The following is a 22,713-nucleotide window of genomic DNA, read 5'->3' on the forward strand; positions in this document are numbered from 1 at the left end:
AACCTTTTTGTAAACTGCTTTGGGGGCTTTTTAAAGTTGTGCATAAATTTTATTAAACCATTTAATAATGATAATAAATACAGTGCCACAGGAGCTTAGTGGCTGTATGCCAAACCCGACAAGCTGGCTGCTTCCTTGGTAAGGTGGCAGACCCAAAGGGGAGTCCTCTTCCTGTCTGGTTCTCAGAAAACAGCAGCTGAGCTGATAACCACAGTGCTCTTGCTCATCCAGAGTCCTTTTTTCAGTCACCAAGGTGGCAAAATCGTTGAGAGATCGGTCCCACTCCCTTCTCCATCTTAGGATCATAGAATTGTAGAGTTGGAAGGGACCATGAGGGCCATCTAGTCCAACCCCCTGCAATGCAAGAACATTTTGCCTAATGTGGCACTCAAGCCCAGTAAGCTTTGTGACTGAATGAGGATTCAAACCCAGGTCTCCATAGTAGAAGTACAACCAACAGTCTTTGCCAACCTAACCTGGTGGCCTCCAGTTGTTTCAGGTTACCATCAGACCCGGGCATCAAGCACCATATTGATATTGCACATATCTAAACCCCACCCCCCACCCCGAATCCTGGCAACTGTAGTTTGCCCCTCACAGAACTACAATTCCCAGCATGCTTAACAAACTACAGTACCCATGGCTCTATGGAGATGGGGGAATGCTCTTTAAATGTATATACCAACCCCATGTCAGCTACCACACCCATAATTTCACAATGTGATCACCCCAATGCCCTAAAATGACTCACTGGGACCAATGACATTGCCACATTTGACAGCTGTACAAACCACAAAAAATATTTGTCAACAGGAAGAGCAGCAATCACACAAGTCATTTTTGTGTTTTCTTGTATTTATTTTTGAAAGCAGTGTGTTTAAAAGCAAGTATGAAAAAACTCTTGAATACAATGCCGGAGCGAAACCAAGGAGGGACAAAATAGTAATTAAAAAGCCAGTTAACACTTGCTATTTATTTTAAGCATTTTTGCCCCCCTCTTCCCACCCCCAAAGAAGGCTCCCAGAGCTGCTCATATAAAACAACAAAAGGAAAAAGGGATGGTGAGGGAAGAGGAAAACAAGCAAGCCCAGCTGTTGGAAGTTATAATTTCTGACAATTAGCCAGCCTGAATGGAAAGAATTCAGGGCAAGGAGTAGCCAAATGGGGGCAGAGCAGAATGTCTGCAGCCAGGTGGAATACCTGCTGCAACCTTTCTATAATACTGAGGTCTATTGGCAATGCTCTCTGTACCTGCGCTAGCTAGATTTTAAATGTTGAGCAATGGAGGAATTCAGCTCGGCAGCTGCACTGGCAGATCGTGATCTAACTTAGAAGCAAGTCAGATAAAAGCAGAGAGGAAACAGCCTTGGGACCCCCGGGGTCTGCTAAGCTGGCCCACCCCCCAAATTGCAGCCCCCTCGGAGGCGGAGGTTCAAGTAGACGGTGCCGTGGGGAGCGATGTTGTAGTGAGACAGCTTGTTGCCATTATCCAGGGGTTTCCCTTCATACGTCAGCCAAAACTGATCTGTATGGATGTTCTCCTGCTGCCGAATTCGAGCTTTGAACTGGTCCACCGAATCGGAAGGCATGACGAGGTAGCTTTTGGTCTGGCCCCTGACATTATGCAGGAAAATGGGGATGGACTCCTCGCTCTTGACCACCAACAGTATGGTGTCCCCGGGTTTCAGCCCGAATTTGGAGAGCTGGTCGCTGTCCTGAAGGTTGATGTTGCCATTAGACTGGCAGGCCAGCTTCTGCTGATATGGGGACAACCCTGTCTTCTGGGCTACTTGGATTTTGAAATCCCAGACAGTTTTGCTGGCAAACGTGTCCAGGGAGTATTGCTCTCCCGACAGGAGCTTTACATTCAACCGCAGGGCCTGGGAAGGAAGCAGAGAGTGTGGTGTAGTGGTTAATGTCAGACTAGGACCTGGGAGATCAGGGTTATCTGTTGCCGAAGGAGCATGACAGCCTGCTCTCAGGTGTTTCTCTTAGCCTAAACCAGTGTTTCTAACCTAAACCAGTAACTCTCTTGGGTTACTGCAATGCGTTCTATGTGGGGCTATTTTTGAAGGTGATCCGGAAACTACAACTAATCCAGAATGCGGCAGCTAGACTGGTGACTTGAAGTGGCCGCCGAGACCACATAACACTGGTCCTGAAAGCGTCTCGACCCCCATCATTCAGCTCCAGACACTGAGGTCCACCTCCAAGGGCCTTCTGGTGCCTTCCTCAATGCGAGAGGTGAGGTTGCAGGGAACCAGGCAGAGGGTCTTCTTGGTAGTGGCACCTGCCCTGTGGAACGCCCTCCCATCAGATGTCAAGGAAATAAACAACCGTCTGACTTTTAGAAGACATCTGAAGGCAGCCCAGTACTGTATAGGGAACTTTTTAATGTTTGATATTTTACTATGTTTTTAATATATTGTTAGTAGCTGCCCAGAGTTGCTGGGGGAAACCCAGCCAGATGGGTGGAGTATAAATAACAAATTGTTGTTGTTGTTGTTTCCCAAACCAGAGTATCCAGCTTTTTTGGACTACAACTCCCATGATCCCTAGCTAGCAGGACCAGTGGTCAGGGATGATGGGAATTGTAGTTCAAAAACAGCTGGAGACCCCAGTTTGGGAAACACTGGCCTAAACAATATCTTTGTTCATATGTGATGTCAGTATTAATAAAATCAGAGAGCACTGCAAGGCAGCATAACGTAAAATTCAAGTCACAAACACATACACACATTGTTCATACAACCCACTCTCATTTGCTGTCCATTCCACACAAAGAGCCATTGGTGGTGTAATGGTTAGAGCAGTGGACTAAGAGCTGGGAGACCAGGGTTCAAATCTCCGCTCAGATGTGAGAGGCAGTCACTGCCTTCTCTCAGCCTTCCCTCCCTCAGAGGGTTGTTGTGGGGATTAAATAAGGGGGGGGAGAACCGTGACTGCCACTCTTTAGAGAAAAAAGGTAAGATAGAAATGCAATAAAATTATTGTCAGTGGGTCTACTCAGAGCAATAGAAATAAATAAAACTAATTCTTTCTTGGGCCAAAAATCTCAAAGTTAAGCTGCTCTTAAAGCCACAAGAGCAGTACAAGCCCATTTTTTCCAGATCAGTTGGGAGCCCCATTTCCTCCTCTTCCTCACACACACCTATGGATGTTGCGAGGGGGGTTAGGGTTAGGAGACACCTGAAGGCAACCCTGTTTAGGGAAGTTTTTAATGTTTGATGTTTTATTGTGTTTTCAATATTCTGTTGGGAGCTGGCCAGAGTGGCTGGGGAAACCTAGGCAGATGGGCAGGGTAAAAATAATAAATTACTATTACTATTACTATTACTATTACTATTACTATTACTATTACTATTATTATTATTATTCTAGCGAAGATTTTGACAAGTTTTCCTGAGTACTTGGGGTCAAAAGAAATTAATTTAAAACAACTGTTGTGGAAATATATCATTCCGAATCTGCTAGACAGAGCCAGAAAGAGGATAATGACAGACCGGTCTCCCCCCCCCCCGCCCCAAATCCTGGCTACACCCATGCAGGCACCCACACTCCGCTAGCGGACCTTGTCCTTACCATCCTGCACTTTTGCCGTCTCGATCGTAGCAGCAACGCTTGAAGACAGCGATGGAGACACCGAAGCCAACAGGTGCCGTCGGATGCTCAGCTGACGCGGTTTGGCAGCAGCGCCGCCTCGACTGGCCTTTTATAGCCGCCTCGCTTTCGCGATGTCACCGGCAGGGGGCGCTTCTGGGGAAAGCAAAACAGAGCGAAGCGTCTCCGGGATGATTTCACTTTCCTTTTCCTGGGCGAGCAAAGGAGAAAAGGAAACCGATTAGAGACCTTGACGATCTGGTCATTGTTTTGATATTGCAGCAAAGGGAGGGGGGGCGGAGAGAGAGAGACGATCAAAGGGACGGAGCGGCTTCTGCAAGAGGAAAGATTTCCACACCTGGGACTTTTTAAGCTTAGAGAAGAAGGCTCGAGCAAATAGGGACACGATGATGGGAATCGCTATTCAGGGAGATAAAAGTGCATTTTAAAAAAGGATGCGTGGCATGGAGAAAATGAAGTTTTTTCTCACGCTCTCACAACACTATAACTCGCGGGCTTCCCATGAAAGTGAATGTTGGGAGAGTCAGGGCTGATATTTACAAGCAGCGTGTGGTTAAACTATGGAACTCACTGCCACGGGAGCAGCGACGGCCGCCCACTTAGATGGCTTTACAAGGGGATTAGACAAATACACGGAACAGAAAGCTATCCATGGCAGCTAGACACGAAGGCTATGCTCTCTGCCTTCACAGTTGGAGGTGGCATTTGTTTGTTTGTTTGTTTGTTTGTTTGTATTCTGCTCTATACCCACAGGTCTCAAAGGCAGTTCACAACATAAAATCCCAATATAAAAACCACAAAATACATAATGAAAACAAAACCAGCTCAATAATGCCCCCTGCACACACCTTTTAAAAGGGCACTGGATGTCAATCAGCCAAAGGCCTGGTTCAAGGGGAATGTTCTTGCCTGGCGCTAAACTGGGTGCCACTGCAGAAAAGGCCCTTTCTTGTGTTGCCCCCCTCAGGTCCTCTGGTGGAGGAGGGTCTCGAGGAGATGGGTTTTGAGGAGGTGCTTAAAACCACCTTCTGCCACAGGTTCGCCACCCCTCGTTTAAAAGACAAAAACGGGCTTTTCTGTGTCTGTTTCCTGAGCAGGATGGCTCCTGCAAAGAAAGGTGGTGAAAAGAAGAAAGGACGATCAGCCATCAATGAGGTGGCTACTCGGGAATATACCATAAACATTCACAAAGGGATCCATGGCATGGGCTTCAATAAGCGGGCTCCTCGCGCTCTCAAGGAGATCCGTAAATTTGCAATGAAGGAGATGGGGATATAGGAGGATTTGTCTAATAAATTGTATACCCTGGTCACATATGTGCCAGTTACATCTTTCAAAAGCCTACAGACTGTTAATGTGGATGAAAACTAATCTTTCATTACAATAAAAATGTTATGACATTAAAATAAATAAATAAATAAATGACAAAACCAGTATCAGGATGGGGGCGGGGGGGACAGCGCTCTCATCCTCTGTGGAGCAACCACTGGATGTGAAAGAAATGGCCATGCGGTTCTCCGAGTTTTCTGTTGTTGCCATCGAGGATGATGACACAGTCCTGTAATTTTGACCTAGGTCAAAAGCACTTGCTTCATTCGGATCTACTTTAACTTTCTGTTTCTATTTCCCTATTCCATTTCCCTCAACCAATTGACTGGCACAAAAGGGCAGTTAAGAGTCAACCATTCTAATACCAAAGTGGTGATTTTTGGGAAGAAGAGAAAACCTCACAGATGGGAGTTTGGCCCATAAAGCTATTGAACAACAATGCTATTCTAAATACCTGGGCTTGGGTCTTACTGCGATTCAAAACTGTTCTGGAAGCTCTCAGCTAAATTGAAATCCTCTCACCCTATTCACCATTTATTGCGGTTTCCCAGAGCGGGGGGTGGGGAGTTTAGTTGCCCCCACAGTTGAGGCATTTCAAAAGAAGATTGTGCCACAATTATTGTACGGTGCAGACATCTGGGGATATATTAATGTCCTCCTGTTAGAAGTGGTGCAGAACTCTTTTCTGAAATCACTGTTGATTTTCCCCAAAGGTAAAAGTTCAGCTTTTTAAGAAATAGGGCTAATCTCTTTACAAACCAGTGTACATGTAGCACTAGCCTTATACTGGCTGAGGTTGTCTAGTGTGATTGTGTGACTGAGGAAAGGGACAAAAGCCCCCCCCCCCATCCCAAAAATATTTTTCGTCAGTGCAGGTAAGAAAAATGAATAAATTTTAATTTTTATCATCTACAATACTGTCATATTTATTTTATAGTACAGTACATTGATTATTGCTTTCATTTTATGGATCAATGGTCTCATTAGATATTAAAATTCATGTGAAATTGCTGTTTTAAGGGTTGTTTTTAAAAGTCTGGAATGGATTGATCTGTTTTGCATTACTTTCTATGGGAAAGCGCGCCTTTGTTTTGGAATGCTTTGGTTTTGGAATGGACTTCCGGAACGGATTAAAAGTTAGAGAACCAAGGACTTTTTGTGAATGGGAGCAGAGTACAATGTAGCAGCTAATGGAGACCTTTCAGCAACTTTGAATTTAAGATATTTCCCTTTCTTTTAGATACAGTTGGCAACAATTGCGTCTGGTTTCTCTTCAATAGGACAATTTAGTTGAAAGTTGGACAGATTGGTATTCTGGCAGAGTAGAAGGTAGGAAGTCTTTTATTCATAAGAGCTTTGAACTTTGGCTTTAAACTCTTAAACCCTGGAACTTGGTGGCACAAAACCGAAGCTAAGCAGGAGAATTCTCTACTTATACTGGGGGAGGAATCTCTCAGAAGAGGAAGAGAACCTGGAATAGCTGCAGTTGGAGTGGATTAACTGCAGTGCTTACTGAAGACCAGGGAATTTATTGCAATACTACCTGCCAGCAAACAATTTTTTCTGACATCTATGGAACCATATCTCTTCAACTTTTAATTTGAGATTTGAGATTCAGAAGATTAGGAGACCTGGAATACAAAATATTGAATTGCAAATTTAATAATAACATGTTGGATTACAATTAATAACCGGAGTATAACGTATTGGATTACAATTAAAAGTTGGACTACTCTATATTCATTGCCACTTTTTTTGCAACTGGAAAGAAGTAAGGAAGAGAAGTATAAACTGGTATTGATTGTTCCTGTTGATGTTTATTTTTTTGGTCTTATTCTACTTAAATTTGTTATATATATATATATATATATATATATATATATATATATATATATATATATATACAAATTTAAGTTATATATTTTTTGCTTTTAAGCGTCCTGAAGGGTTTGGTAAGGATGGTAAAAGGATTTTTGGTTTCTTTTCTTTTTTCTTTTTATTAAAGATTTTCTTGATTTACAAAAGTGTGTGCGATGTCTCTTTCGTATTTTTTCCCATGTAACATTTTTACAAATCAGTTTTGGTTGTTGAGACATTTGGCTTAGCTCTGGAGTGGGAAAATACTTTCACTTCTGGGCAGAGTCAAGAACTGCAGGTGTGATCTTGAGTCAAACATAACAAAGACCTCAATGTGGGAAACTTTTTAGAGTAGGCATGGAAAAAGGGAAATATGAGACAGGAGCTGTTACCAGGAAGGCCACCAGTGATAAGCGGTGTGCAAGCGTACAGGAAGAGACAGATTCAGAAAAGACAGGGAAGCTAGATTATACTGATTTTCTTACACAGCAATTCATTGATTTTAGGGAAGAGATGACCCAGTCAATGAAAAGTTTGGTGCAGCAAGTGCATTCAGACTTGGGGGGGGGGGAAATACTAACTTATTGACAGAATAATTTGGGAAATTGGGCAACAAGGTTAATAATTTAGAGATCAAGGTTGACAAGCTGGAGAAAAATAGTGAGCAACTGGGTCATCTAAAAGAGGAACAGAAAGCTGTTGGGATTTTATGAAAAAAAATTGCTTGAAGAAATTAATTGTGGATATAAATTTTTGTGGATATAAATTCAGCTTGGGCCATTGAACCCCCTACCGCCCACCTAGAATCCTGAAACGCCCACTAGTGGGCAGTAGGGACCAGGTTGGCAACCCCTGGTGTAGGGTGTGGTTGTTTGTTTGTGATTGGCTATGGTGAACTTTGTTTTCGTGTGTGTGCGTGTGTGTGTGTGTGTTTGGATCAGGTTAGCCAGATTGATCCGAATGCTGTTGGCAGGTTCTTATTGTTGTCTTGTTGTGTTGTGTACGTGATAAAGGGTTGTGTTGTGTACGTCTTCTTCTATTTGTCCCCGTGTCAGTTTCAGTTTGCTGGTTAGTTTTTCTAATAAGGCTCTTTCTATTTGATACCATTGGTCTATGCCTACTCCTGACAGGTCTCTCTAGTGTCTGGCTATGATGCTCCTGGCTGCTGAGAGCGACTGACTGCTGAGAGTTTGTGATATCTCAATACTGTAACCTGTTTGCAGTATTACGCCTGGAAGTATCCAATTTCCAGTTACAATTGGGGGTGGGGTGGGGGTGGAGGTGTGAACTCTGGGTGAACTCTAATAGTTACTTCCAACTAGTATTTGTAAAAACTGGGATGCAAGACGTGCAAGAGCCAGTAATGCTTCTGAATTCCAGTTGATCAGCAGAACGTAATACCCATTCCACGTTTATAAGCATGTGATATTCCGGGGCGGAGCAAGCCTTCACGCTGCCCGGGGCGGTGGCGCGGAGGCACCCCCTGGAGGCAGGGCACGACACGTGCATCGTGACATGACGGCATGACGCACGTTGGAAGGGGGGAAAGGGGAGGCAAAGGACCTCCTTTGCCTCCCCTTTTTTCCCTTTTGAGCGGCTCTTTTTTTGAGCGAGGGGCAGGCCAGCAAGGAGGGGGCGTCACGCTTGTCGCTGGCATGACGCCCCCTCCTCGCTGGCCTGCCTCTCGCACCGAAAAAGCCACTGAAAAGGGAAAAAGGCAGTGTTCGGGGCTCGCCTGGCTGGGCCAGTTGGGTGGGGCTAGGCCAAAGTGTCACCCCCCTCCCCTGGAACCCGGGGCGAATCGCCCCCCTGCCCCCTTGCTCCGCCCCTGATATTGTAGTGCAGCAGCTCCTAAACTTTGGAACTCCCTGCCTCATGACAATGCTGTACTCTTTTCGGCATCTGCTAAAACCATTTTTGTTTAAATAAGCCTGCCTGAATGTTTAGAAAGTTGATGCGTAATTTTTTAAAATCTGTTTTTAAGTTATTTTAGCTTGAATTACTGTCGTTCGTTTTTCTTATTGGTCATTTTATTGCTTCAGCCTTTTTGTAAACTGCTTTGGGACCTTTTTTACAATTAAGTTGTGCATAAATTTTATTAAACCATTTAATAATGATAATAAATACAGTGCCATGGGAGCTTAGTGGCTGTGTGCCAAACCTGACAAGCTGGCTGCTTCCTTGATAAGGTGGCAGACACAAAGGGGAGTCCTCTTCCCATCTGGTTCTCAGAAAACAGCAGCTGAGCTGATAACCACAGTGCTCTTGACTCTTGCTAATCCAGAGTCCTTTTTTCAGTCACCAAGGTGGCAAAATCGTTGAGAGATCTGTCCCGCTCCCTTCTCCATCTTAAAGGTAAAGGGAGACCCTGACCATCATGTCCAGTCGTGGCCGACTCTGGGGTTGCAGTGCTCATCTCGCTCTATAGGCCGAGGGAGCCGGCGTTTGTCCACAGACAGCTTCCAGGTCATGTGGCCAGCATGACTAAGCTGCTTCTGGCGAACCAGAGCAGCACATGGAAACGACATTTACCTTCCCGCCGGAGCAGTCCCTATTTATCTACTTGCACTTTGACAAGCTTTCAAACTGCTAGGTTGGCAGGAGCTGGGACCAAGCAACAGGAGCTCACCCCATCGCAGGGATTCGAACCGCTGACCTTCTGATCAGCAAGCCCTAGACTCTGTGGTTTAAACCACAGCGCCACCTGGGTTCCTCTTCTCCATCTTAGAATCATAGAATTGTAGAGTTGGAAGGGACCATGAGGGCCATCTAGTCCAACCCTCTGCAATGCAAGAACATTTTTCCTAATGTGGTGCTCAAGCCCAGTAAGCTTTGTGACTGAATTCGAACCGGGGTCTCCCTAGAAGTACAGTTAACAGTCTTAGCCAACCTGGTGACCTCCAGTTGTTTCAGGCTACCATCAGACTCGGGCAACAAGCACCATCAAGATCCAGTGTGGTGTAGTGGTTAAGAGCGGTAGACTCATAGTCTGGTGAACCGGGTTCACGTCTCCGCTCCTCCACATGCAGCTGCTGGGTGACCTTGGGCTAGTCACACTTCTTTGAAGTCTCTCAGCCCCACTCACCTCACAGAGTGTTTGTTGTGGGAGAGGAAGGGAAAGGAGAATGTTAGCCGCTTTGACACTCCTTCGGGTAGTGATAAAGTGGGACATCAAATCCAAACTCCTCCTCCTCTTCTTCTTCATATTGACAATGCACATCTCCAACCCTCCCCCCCCGAATCCTGGGAGCTGTAGTTTGCCCCTCACAGAACTACAATTCCAAGCACGCTTAACAAACTACAGTTCCCATGGCTCTATGGAGATGGGGGAATGCTCTTTAAATGTATACACCCATCCCATGTCAGCTACCACACCCATAATTTCACAATATGATCACCCCAATGCCCTAAAATGACTCACTGTGGCCAATGACGTTGCCACATCTGACAGCTGTACAAACCACCAAAAAATCTTTGTCAACAGGAAGAGCAGCAATCACACAAGTCATTTTTGTGTTTTCTTGTATTTATTTTTGAAAGCAGTGTCTTTAAAAGCAAGTACGAAAAAGCTCTTGAGTACAATGCCGGAGCGAAACCAAGCAGGGACAAAATAGTAATTAAAGAGCCAATCAACACTTGCTATTTATTTTAAGCATTTTCGCCCCCCTCTTCCCACCCCCCAAAGAAGGCTCCCAGAGCAGCTCACATAAAACAACGAAAGGAAAAGGGGATGGTGAGGGAAGAGGAAAACAAGGAAGCCCAACTGTTGGAAGTTTTAATTTCTGACAATTAGCCAGCCTGAATGGAAAGAATTCAGGGCAAAGAGTAGCCAAATGGGGGCAGAGCAATGTCTGCAGCCATGTGCAATGTCTGCAGCCAGGTGGAATACCTGCTGCAACCTTTCTATAATAGTGAGGTCTCTTTGTACCTGCGCTAGCTGGATTTTAATGTTGAGCAATGGAGGAATTCAACTTGGCAGTTGCACCGGCGGAAGCTCTTTGCGCAACAGGTGGCTTAACAAATTTTCCAAAAATGCTCAGTACAGCTGCAAATACATAGACCATAAGGCTGGCGGCATACTGAGGATGGGGGCAGAGAGTGATCTAACTTAGAAGCGAGCCAGAAAAAGCTGTCCCACCCCCCAAATTGCAGCCCCCTAGGAGGCGGAAGTGCCTGTACCCAGGGCTGTCTTAACCATTGAGCCTACTGGCGCAAGGCGCCAGGGTGCAATGGCCTGGAGGGTGCCTCCGCCCTCCAGTCCCGCCAGCAGCGCCCGCCGGCAGCACCCTCCAGCTGCCCGGCGGAGCACGGGAGCGCGAATTGGCCACGCCGCACCGTGCCCTCCGGCTGCCCAGCAGAGCGCAGGAACGCTAGTTGGCCAGCCGCGCCCTCCAGCTGCCTGGCAGAGCACGGGAGCGCTAGTTGGCTGGCCGCGCCACGCTCTCTGACTGCCCGGCGGAGCGCGGGAGCGCGAGTTAGCCGGCCGCGCCGCATTCTCCAGCTGCCCGGCAGAGCGTGGGAGCGCGAGTTCGCCGGCCGCGCCAGGGCGCCTCATATACTTAAGGCGGCCCTGCCTGTACCTCTGTTCCTGCGCTAGCAGGCTATCATCTTTATCTCGCAATGCAGTGGTCTGAGCAATCTGTAAATCTTGCTCATACTGTGCTGCCAATGCTGGATCCATAACAACCTCTGGTGGTGCAAGAGCAGGCCTGGCAACAAATTGCAAGTTGGGATCTCCACTTAGCTTTCTTGCCAGCCAAAGAAAGGGTTTCTCAAAATTATAGTTACTCTTGGCTGAAATATCGTAGTACTGCAGGTTCTTCATCCTGCGGAAGACAACTGACTTTACTTTGACTTTCCTGTCCTTGATATCCACTTTGTTGCCACACAAAACTATGGGGATGTTCTCACACTTCTGTACCAGATCTCTATGCCAGTTGGGTACGTTCTTGTACGTAACTCCTGATGTTACATCAAACATTATGATGGCACATTGAGCTTGGATGTAGAAGCCATCTCGCAGACCTCCAGATTTTTCCTGTCCAGCTCTGTCCCATACATTAAATTTAATAGGACCTCTGTTAGTGTGGAACACCATAGGATGAACTTCAACACCCAGAGAAGCTACATACTTCTTCTCAGATTCACCAGTCAAGTGACGTTTTGCAAATGTTGTTTTACCAGTACCACCGTCACCAACCAAAACAAGCTTAAACTTCACTTGAGGTTCTCCTTGCGGGGCGTTCCGTGTGTTTGTGTGTGTGTTTAAACTAGGCGGGGAGCTGAGGAAGATGGTGGTGTGAGGAGCGATGTTGTAGTGAGACAGCTTGTTGCCATCATCCAGGGGTTTCCCTCCATACGTCAGCAAGATCTGATCTGCCTGGATGTTCTCCTGCTGCCGAATTCGAGCTTTGAACTGGCCAACCAAATCCGAAGGCATGACGAGGTAGCTTTTGGTTTGGCCCCTGGCATTACGCAGGAAAATGGGGATGGACTCCTCGCTCTTGACCACCAACAGTATGGTGTCCCCGGATTTCAGCCTGAATTTGGAGAGCTGGTCGGTGTCCTGAAGGTAGTCGATGCCATTAGACTGGCAGAGCAGATTCTGCTGATATGGGGAAAACCCTGTCTTCTGCGCTACTTGGATTTTGAAATCCCAGACAGTTTTGCTGGCAAATGTGTCCAGGGAGTAAGACTCTCCCAACAGGAGTTTTACATTCAACTGCAGGGCCTGGGAAGGAAGCAGAGAGTGTGGTGTAGTGGTTAATATCAGACTAGGACCTGGGAGATTAGGGTTATCTGTTGCTGAAGGAGCACGTGATCCTGCTCTCAGGTGTTTCTCTAAGCACAAACCAGTGTTTCTAACCTAAACCAGTTAACCTCTTGGGTTACTGCAATGCGCACTACGTGGGGCTACCTTTGAAGGTGATCAAGAAGCTACAACTAATCCAGACAGAATGAGGCAGCTAGACTGGTGACTGGGAGTGGCCGCCGAGACCACCTAACACTGGTCCTGAAAGCGTCTCAACCAGGGGCGTTTTTAGCCCCTTGGCTGCCCGGGGCATGAAGCCAAGGCCCAAGGGGCACCTCTGAGGGTGGGGCATCGCGGTGCGTGCATCATGACCCGGGGGCGACACCCCTTCGTACCGCGGCTGCACGAAGGGGTGCTGGGCAGCGGATTCGGGAGTCTCTGTGGGCTGCAAAGACTCCTGAATCCACCGCCCGGGCTCCCTTGGCGGAGCGCAAGTTGGGGCAGGGAGAGGGACGGGCCAGCGAGGAGGGGTGTCCCTCCTCGCTGGCCCGTCCCTCTCCATGCCCGGCTCCGCAAGCCAGCCAGCAGCGGAGCTCAGCATAGAGGCAAGGGGCGGGCCAGTGAGGAGAGGGTGGCACCCCACCTCGCTGGCCCGCCCCTTGCCTCCATGCCGAGCTCCACCGTTGGAAGGGGGGGGGACTATTTTCGGCGCTGCTGGGGCGGAGCCGAAAATAGCCTTAAATTTTTAAATAATTTTTTACATTTAAAAAAAAAGTCCAGGGGCGGGGCCAACACCCGAATTGTCACCCTCAGCAGGGGCACTGCCCGGGGCCCCCCGCCCCCTCCCCATCATTCAGCTCCTGACACTGAGGTCCACCTCCGAGGGCCTTCTGGTGCCCCCCTCACCATGAAAAGTGAGGTTGCAGGGAACCAGGCAGAGCAGTACAAGCCCATTTTTTTCTGGGTCAGTTGGCAGCCCCATTTCATCCTCTTCCTCACACACACCTATGGGTGTTGGGGGGGGGTTAGGGGACGACAACCCTGTTTAGGGAAGTTTTTTAATGTTTTGTTGTTTTTTGTATATATATTCTGTTGGGAGCTGCCCAGAGTGGCAGGGGAAACCTAGGCAGATGGGCAGGGTGTAAATAAATCACCATCATCACCATCATTATCATTATTAGGAAGATTTTGGCAGATTTTCCTGAACACTTGGGGTCAAAAGAAAGTACCGTAATTTAAAACAGCTGTTGTGGAGATGTTTCATTCCGAATCCGCTAGATAGAGCCAGAAAGAGGATGATGACAGACCGGTCTCCCCCCCCCCGCCCCCGCCCCAAATCCTGGCTACACCCATGCAGGCACCCACACTCCGCTAGCGGACCTTTTCCTTACCATCCTGCACTTTTGCCGTCTCGATCGTAGCAGCAACGCCTGAAGACAGCGATGGAGACACCGAAGCCAACAGCTGCTGTCGGATGCTCAGCTGACGCGGTTTGGCAGCAGCGCCGCCTCGACTGGCGTTTAATAGCCGCCTCGCTTTCGCGATATCACCGGCAGGGGGCGCTTCTGGGGAAAGCAAAACGGAGCGAAGCGTCTCCGGGATGATTTCACTTTCCTTTTCCTGGGCGAGCAAAGGAGAAAAGGAAACCGATTAGAGACCTTGACGATCCGGTCGTTGTTTTGATCTTGCAACAAAGGGCAAGAGAGAGAGGCGAACAAAGGGACGGAGCGGCTCCTGCAAGAGGAAAGATTTCGACACCTAGGACTTTTTAAGCTTAGAGAAGAAGGCTCGAGCAAATAGGGACACGATGATGGGAATCGCTATTCAGGGAGATAAAAGTGCATTTAAAAAAAGGATGCGTGGCATGGAGAAAATGAAGTTTTTTCCACGCTCCCACAACACTTTAACTCGCTGGCTTCGCATGAAAGTGAATGTTGGGAGAGTCAGGGCTGATATTTACAAGCAGCGTGTGGTTAAACTATGGAACTCACTGCCACGGGAGCAGCGACGGCCGCCCACTTAGATGGCTTTACAAGGGGATTAGACAAATACACGGAACAGAAAGCTATCCATGGCAGCTAGACGCGAAGGCTATGCTCTGCCTTCACAGTTGGAGGTGGCATTTGTTTGTTTGTTTGTTTGTTTGTATTCTGCTCTATACCCACAGGTCTCAAGGGCAGTTCACAACATAAAATCCCAATATAAAAACCACAAAATACATAATGAAAACAAAACCAGCTCAATAATGCCCCCTGCACACACCTTTTAAAAGGGCACTGGATGTCAATCAGCCAAAGGCCTGGTTCAAGGGGAATGTTCTTTCCCGGCACTAAACTGGGTGCCACTGCAGAAAAGGCCCTTTCTCGTGTTGCCCCCCTCGGGTCCTCTGGTGGAGGGGGGTCTCGAGGAGATGGGTTTTGAGGAGGTGCTTAAAACCACCTCCTGCCACAGGTTCGCCACCCCTCGTTTAAAAGACAAAACCGGTATCAGGATTTTTTTTGGGGGGGGGAACAGTGCTCTCATCTTCTGTGGAGCAATCCCTGGACGTAAAAGAAATGGCCATACAATTCTCTGAGTTCTCTGGGGTTGCCATCGAGGATGACGACACACGTCTTGTAATTTTGACCTAGGTCAATAGCACTTGCTTCATTTGGATCTGCTTAAACTTTCTGAATCTATTTCCCCATTCCATTTCCCCCAATTGACTGGCAGAAAAGAGCAGTTAACAGTCAACCATTCTAAAACCAAAGTGGGGATTTTTGGGAATGGAAGAGAAAACCTCACAGATGGGAGTTTGGACAATAAACCTATTGAACAACAATGCTATTATAAATACCTGGGCTTGGGTTTTAATTCAAAACTGTCCTGGAAGCCACACCTAATCTCAGCTAAACTGGAATCCTCTCACTCTATTCACTCTTTATTGCGGTTTTCCAGAATTCGGGTGGGGGTGGGAGTATAGTTGCCCCCACAGTTGAGCTATTTCAAAAGAAGATTGTGCCACAATTATTGTACGGTGCAGAAATTTGGGGATATAGCAATGTCTTCCCGTTAGAAGTGGTGCAGAACTCTTTCCTGAAGTCACTGTTGATTGTCCCCAAATGTACACCCGCCCCCTTTTTAAGAACTGAAATAGGGCTAATCTCCTTACAAACCAGTGTACATGTAGCACTAGCCCTGTACTGGCTGAGGTTGTCTAGTGTGATTGATTGTGTAACTGCGGGAAGGCATAAGCAATGACTATCATCAGTGCAGGTAAGAAAAATAAATTTTAATTTTTATCATCTACAATACTGTCTTATTTATTTTATAGTACAGTACATTGATTACATTGAAAAAGGGACGCGGGTGGTGCTGTGGGTTAAACCACTGAGCCTGGGGCTTGCCAGTCGGAAGTTCTGTGGTTTGAATCCCTGCAACGGGGTGTGCTCCCGTTGCTCGGTCCCTGCTCCTGCCAACCTAGCAGTTCGAAAACACGCCAGTGCAAGTTTCTGTGCGCTGCTCTGGTTCGCCAGAAGCAGCTTAGTCATGCTGGCCACATGACCCGGAAGCTGTACGCCGGCTCCCTCGGCCAGTAAAGCGAGATGAGCGCCGCAACCCCAGAGTCGTCCACGACTGGACCTAATGGTCAGGGGTCCCTTTACCCTTTACATTGATTATTGCTGTCAATATATGGATCAATTGTCTCGTTAGATAGTAAAATTCATGTCAAGTTGCTGTTTTAGGGGTTGTTTTTAAAAGTCTGGAACGGATTAATTTGTTTTGCATTACTTTCTATGGGAAAGTGCGCCTTTGTTTTGGAACGCTTTGGTTTTGGAATGGACTTCCGGAAGAGATTTAGAGAATCAAGGTACCACTGTGCTTGGCTTTATTTACTCTGAGTAATAAACCTTAAGTTTTCTTTATCCTTCATCCACCAGCCTTACCATTTCATCCTGCATAGAGCGGTAATATATTTACCAAGCTCCAGCGAAGAATACATCCCAGCCAGACAAAAACATTCTAGGACAATGTGCAGAAATGTGGCCCAGGGAGCCACCCCCAAGGGCCAGATAGAGGAGCATGGAGGGCCACATACCCCTCCCCCCAACCTGAGGCTCCCTTCCCTTCCCCAGAAAACAGAGGCGGATTCAAAAAGGTTCACAAAATATATTTTATTGGACAGTTCCCAGTGACCTGAGTGCTAGCGAGACACAGTATCCTATTGCACAAGCAGATTTATTTATTTTCAGGTTCCGTCCCTTTTCTATTAAATTATAGAATGCGATCGTGCTGGCTGGGGCTGATGGGAGCTGGCATCTTCCAGCACTTGAAGATTTATAATGGTAAAATCCTGCTATTTAATGTCGAAGGCCATAGAAATAGTGCTCGAAGCTCAGCAGAAGGCTAGAGAAGTATTAAGCGCCGAAGGAAGCAAAATAACTTTGATTCAGTGCTTTAAGTCAGACCACTGGTCCAGTTAGTTCAGTACTGTCTACTACCCTGACTGGCAGCGAGTCTCCACAGTTTTAGGCATTGGGTATTCCCTGCTCTACCTGGAAATTCTGGGGATTGAACCGGAAATCTTCTGTGAGTAGAGTAGATGCTCTACCACTGAGCTAAGTCTCTGCTGCTTTTTGTTTTTTCATATATTTTTCATAAACATTTCTTGGTTTACAAAAGTACCGTATTGGCCCGAATATAAGCTGCACCCGAACATAAGCCAAACCTTTAAAATTCTTGGGGGGGGGGGGAGAGAGAGAAGACAATACCCAAATATAAGCAGCTCCCTTAAATTTCCGCAGGCACTTACACCTGTTCCCTTCTACCGTATGTCTGTTTCAGTAGCCCATTTTTGTATGGTCGCGAATTTAAGCCGCACTTAATTCACGGTCAGAATTTGGGGGGAAAGTAAGGCTTCTATTCAGGCCAATATGGTATGTGCAATGTCCCTTTTGTCAAGTAACGCTTTCTACAGATCAGTTTCATTTATTGTGAGACACTAGTGTTACATTAGGAAGAAAAGGGGGACAGAGGTAGAGGGGGGAATGGTGAGTGGGGCAGGGTGGCAATGCTTCTGTTCCTCTACTTTAGTGCATGTGTGGGGTTTTGTGTCAGCGTCACTTGTGTGGGTTCTCTTTACTATTCGCTTGTATTCCTTTGGTGGTGTGAGATGTTGGGGTTGGTCTTCTAGGCCAGTGTTTTTCAACCACTGCTCCGCGGCACACTAGTGTGCCGTGAGATGTTGCCTGGTGTGCCATGGGAAAAATGGAAAAATTACTTTATATGTAGTCAATATAGGCACAGTTAATTTTTTTTAACATTTTCTAATGGTGGTGTGCCTCATGATTTTTTTCATGAAACAAGTGTGCCTTTGCCCAAAAAAGGTTGAAAAACACTGTTCTAGGCAGTGGTGGAGCTTCATGCTCCAGCACCGGGGGCGGAGAGCAGGCGGGTGTGGGGTTGGCATGCATCCTGGGGGCGGGGTGGGCATCCTGGGGGTGGAGTGCGTGTTCTGGGGGCGGGGCACCTAGCATGGGGGGGGCAGCCTTGATGGAACCCCACCGGGATCACGCTTCCAGGAGCGGTATGCTCCCCCCGCCCCCCTCTTCTTCCGACCCTGGGTCTAGGGCAGCGGTAGTCAGCCTTTTTATACCTACCGCCCACTAATGCAGCTTTCTTTATGGTAAAATTTCCTTACCGCCCACCAGGGCATGATGGAAGGAGGGATTCAGCTTGCGCCGTAGAACCCCCTACCACCCACCTAGAATCCTGAAACGCCCATTAGTGGGCAGTAGGGACCAGGTTGGCAACCCCTGGTCTAGGGTGTGGTTGTTTGTTTGTGATTGGCTATGGTGAACTTTGTTTTCGTGTGTGTGCGTGTGTGTGTGTGTGTTTGGATCAGGTTAGCCAGATTGATCCGAATGCTGTTGGTGGATTCTTGTTCTTGTCTTGTTGGGTTGTGTATGTGATAAAGGGGAACCATACCGGGGTGAAGGTGTCTTCTTCTGTTTGTCCACGTGTCAGTTTCAGTTTGTTGGTTAGTTTTTCTAATAAGGCTGTTTCCCATAGTGTTCGATACCATTGGTCTATGCCTACTCCTGGCAGGTCTCTCCAGTGTCTGGCTATGATGCTTCTGGCTGCTGAGAGTAGGTGGGCTATGAGCTCTTTGTGATGTCAGCAGGCATCTAATTCTTGCTACAGAGACTTGCAAGTGGATAACCTCCATTAATCAATCATTTATTAGGTTTGTGAGGCCCATGCCTTTACACGAAACACCATACAACACCATAAAAGGGTAAGCAATAAAATTATTAAAATAGGTTAAAATAGGTTTAAAATTTTAAAGCCTGTGCCGTGCTGTCGCAGCAAAGGGGGGCATCTAATTCTATCCAGAAGAGACCAGAATGTTCATGGCTTTGGACCTACAGACAGGGCCGTCTTCCAGCTGGGGCTCCAGGAGGCGAGGGCGGCCGGCTTGCAGCCTGCCCGTGGGGGTGGGGTGGGGGTTGGGGAGGGGAGGGGGAGCCCGGTATGCCGGCGGGGGCGCCCCTGGGGGGCCTGACGCCCTGGTGCGCCGCACCACCAGCCCCTATGGATGAGACGGCCCTGCCTACAGACCTCAAGCAACTACAGTATTAGCATTCAGAAACCCAGCTCCCAAGATGCATCCTCCCCTCTTTTTATATAAATAGCTTGGAAAGCAATATAAGATGCCCCCTCTTCAGACCCCCATGGAGTGCTTCATCTTATGACGAGGCTGGAAGGGGGTCTCCTCAGAGTATGGCGCAAGAGTACGGCTCTTCCTGGGGCACTTGCAGCTGGAAGGAAAATGAACAAAAATGTAGTTTGCAAATTGCCCACGTTTTGTGTATTTTACATGCCGCTTAATACTGGAACAATCTCTCAGTGGTTTATTAAGCAATGCTTCTGGAATTGTTTATTAAGCAAACAGAGACCTGTCCGTAAGTGATTCCTGGTGAATCCACGAGGTCTGCTGGAATTATAAACATCCCTAACACAGTCACAGCATACATTTAGAGCAAAAATGTAATTGATTATATTGAGTGATAATTTGCTTTGATAAGTTTGTTAATATTGGTTGTTTTTTTTAAAAAAAATATGTTGCTTTGTATACTTTATATTTGACTTCCTTCAGAAATGTTTGATTCTGAGTAGTTTTATTGATGTTTAATATGCCATAAACCACTTTGATATTTTTCTTAAAAATATAAAGCGGTATAGAAATGAAATGAATAATAATAATAATAATAATAATAATAGTAGTAGTAGTAGTAGCTCTGGAAGGGAAATAAGACGTTTGGAGGGGCCTCTTCTCTCAGCAATCTCAACAAAGTACACATCCCAGGCTTCCTTGGGGGAAGCCCTGACTGTTTAAAATGGTGTCTTAACACTTTAAATGCATGGTATGAATGTGGCCCTAGAAACTCCAGTTCCATTCAGGAGAGATGTTGGGGAAACAAAGCATTTCTGTGTACATAAATTGAGGGGCAAGCTTCCCATTACCCAACTGTTGCTTTTATTAGGGGAGGGCTTGAAGGATGGTTAAAGCTGGGGGGGGGGGAATAAGGAGGAGATACATAAATGCATGGGCGGAGCATGGGGGCGGTCCACCCCATGTATCACCCTGGGGGGGTGACACTTGGGGTGACCCCTCCCTCTCTGGCCCGCCCCTCGCTCTGCCCAGCACCCAGCCAAGCGCTGAAAAAAGCCCTTTAAAAAGAGCTTTTTTCAGCGCTCGGCTCGGCGGGGAGGTGGGGGCGGGCCAGCGAAGAGGGTTGACACCCCCCCCCACTCTGGCCTGCCCCTCGCCTCTGTACTGCGGCTCTGCCCAGCCTGCCATAACGCATGCATCATGATGTCACGGCACACGCATCACGGCGCCCCGCCCCCAGGAGGCTGCCTCTGCGCACGTCGCCCTGGGTGGCAAAGAGGCTTGCTACGCCCCTGCATAAATGCAAGATGATATAGATTGGAGTTTCTGTTGAGTGTGCTCACCTGGATTGCAAATCCCCACTCAGTAGAGGTCGGTCCATCAGGGCAAATAGGATATTGCCCTACCAACCCCCACCGGCTCCCGGCCTCCTTACTTGCAACCAGTCCAAGGGGTGACCACACCTACCGGCTTTCTCCTCACTGTGTATCAGTGTTGCCCTTCTAGGACTCAGCACAGATAGGGACTTCCTGTTTGGTTGCCATGGCGAACAGCCGTTCCCAAAGCAGCGGAGCCCAATTGAGGATAAGATGGGAGTAATTATCCTCCCCAAAAAACCCCAGGGGGGGGAGCAGCCCACCCGCAGATCATGCAATACCTGCTGCCCACCCTGAAGGAACACGGGGGGCTGGGGCCGCTGAGTGCAACGCATCTCGTGTCTCAGTAACTCTTCAAAGCCAGTGCCATGAGCGGAGGACACCTGGTTTTTTTGAGAAAAAAATTCAGACTTAATTAACAGGCATGCTCTGAACTAGCGGAGATAAAATAACTTGCTAATTTAACCAGCCACTGAGAAGGATTTGATCTGGAGAAAGACTTTCGCCGTAACTAAAGGACAACTGTTTGAAATATGTAAGTGGACGCTAAGCTTGACTAAGAAATGGACTGTGTGAAATTTTGACTATGATTCCGGCAATGACCATTAAGGGAAAGATGAAAGGAATTCCTGATGGGAGTTATTGTGTTAGTGCGGAGGCACCATCTAATTGGCAGCTGGAAGGAGACCAAAGAGGACAATTCTAGTTATCTGCCTGGGATTAATGGTGGACTGTGACGCAGTTAAAATGATCTCTCTGAGCAGAAAACAAAAGTAGCATCGTTGAGGAGCAAGAACAACAGGACAAGGGACTGACCCGCTTGTTGAATTAACTGATGGATTACTTTTATAGCCCCAGGGGGAGGTGAGCCTCTATTATTCTCTTTTGATATATTTGTACTTAGAGTTTTACCTGGTAAACCTCCCCCGAAAGGCAACTGTTTGAAATACACAAGCGGGCCTGAAAGAGCATTCTGCTACCATTTAATTATAATACAGTGGTACCTCGGGTTGCGGACACGATCCGTTCCGGGGTGCCGTTCGCACCCCGAAAACTCCACATCCCGAGCGGCGATATCGAGCTTCTGCACATGCGGCAAAACACGGAAGTAAACACTTCCGGGTTTGCCACGTTCACAACCCGCAAAAACGCAACCCACAGCGAATGCAACCAGAGGTATGACTGTACTGATTGGAACAAAAAAAAAAATCCTCCCAGTAGCACCTCAGAGACCAACTAAGTTTGTTATTGGTAACAAACTAAATAACAAAATAACTTAGTTGGTCTCTAAGGTACTACTGGAAGGAATTTGTTTATTTTGTTTCGACTATGGCAGACCAACACGGCTACCTACCTATAACTAATACTGATTGGGTGAGGATTCTGCCAGCTACCCTCAGCGGAAGGATGGAAAGAATTTTGGACTGGAGTTACTGTGTTTTTGCAGAGGTACCAGCATGTTGGGAGATGGAGACTCCAGAGGGGAATTCTGGATGTCTGCCCAGGGCTAATGGCGTCTCTATGTTTGGGATGTGGTGTATTATGGCTCCTGTGACCAGAAACCAAAAATGGAATTGCCGGAGTGTGGATAACAACGGGGGGAAATATTTCATACAGAACTATGAAGGCAAAAGTTGAACAGACCAGTGGTTGCAAAAACAAATGAAAATTAAATGAAGGATTAATATTAGAATGGTTTATTGAAATGCAATGTGATATTAGATGACCAGCACTTCGCAAAATTCAGAGCATGGGAAGTCACCCACAGATCTATAATTTGGCATTTATAGTTGGCTTTTTTATTTTATTGTAATTTGGAATGTTTTAATGTGGTTTATATTGGGATTATTAAAATGGAAAACTTATTAACCACCACAAAAGAATAGCCAGGCTGCCCAGGTAATGCAATCAAGTGACCATTATCAGGTATCCTGGCAGACAGGATTTCTGATGTAGACCGCTGCCTTCTGTGATGAATTTCTGCTGTAGACCTTCTGTGATGTATGTATGATGTTTTGGGGGCTGGTCTTGGGCTACAGCATGAGTAGGCAAACTAAGGCCTGGGGGCCAGATCTGGCCCAATTACCTTCTAAATCCGGCCCATGGACGGTTCGAGAATGAGC

At 47.1% G+C, this 22,713-nt stretch overlaps 1 pseudogene; it reads left to right on the forward strand.

Moving 5' to 3' along the window:
• The first annotated feature begins 4,710 nt into the window (after positions 1-4,710).
• LOC117038894 lies at positions 4,711-5,027 on the forward strand (annotated as a pseudogene).
• The last annotated feature ends 17,686 nt before the right edge of the window (positions 5,028-22,713 follow it).

Source organism: Lacerta agilis, chromosome 17 (genome assembly GCF_009819535.1).
Source record: "Lacerta agilis isolate rLacAgi1 chromosome 17, rLacAgi1.pri, whole genome shotgun sequence".
Classification (NCBI taxonomy): Eukaryota; Metazoa; Chordata; class Lepidosauria; order Squamata; family Lacertidae; genus Lacerta; species Lacerta agilis.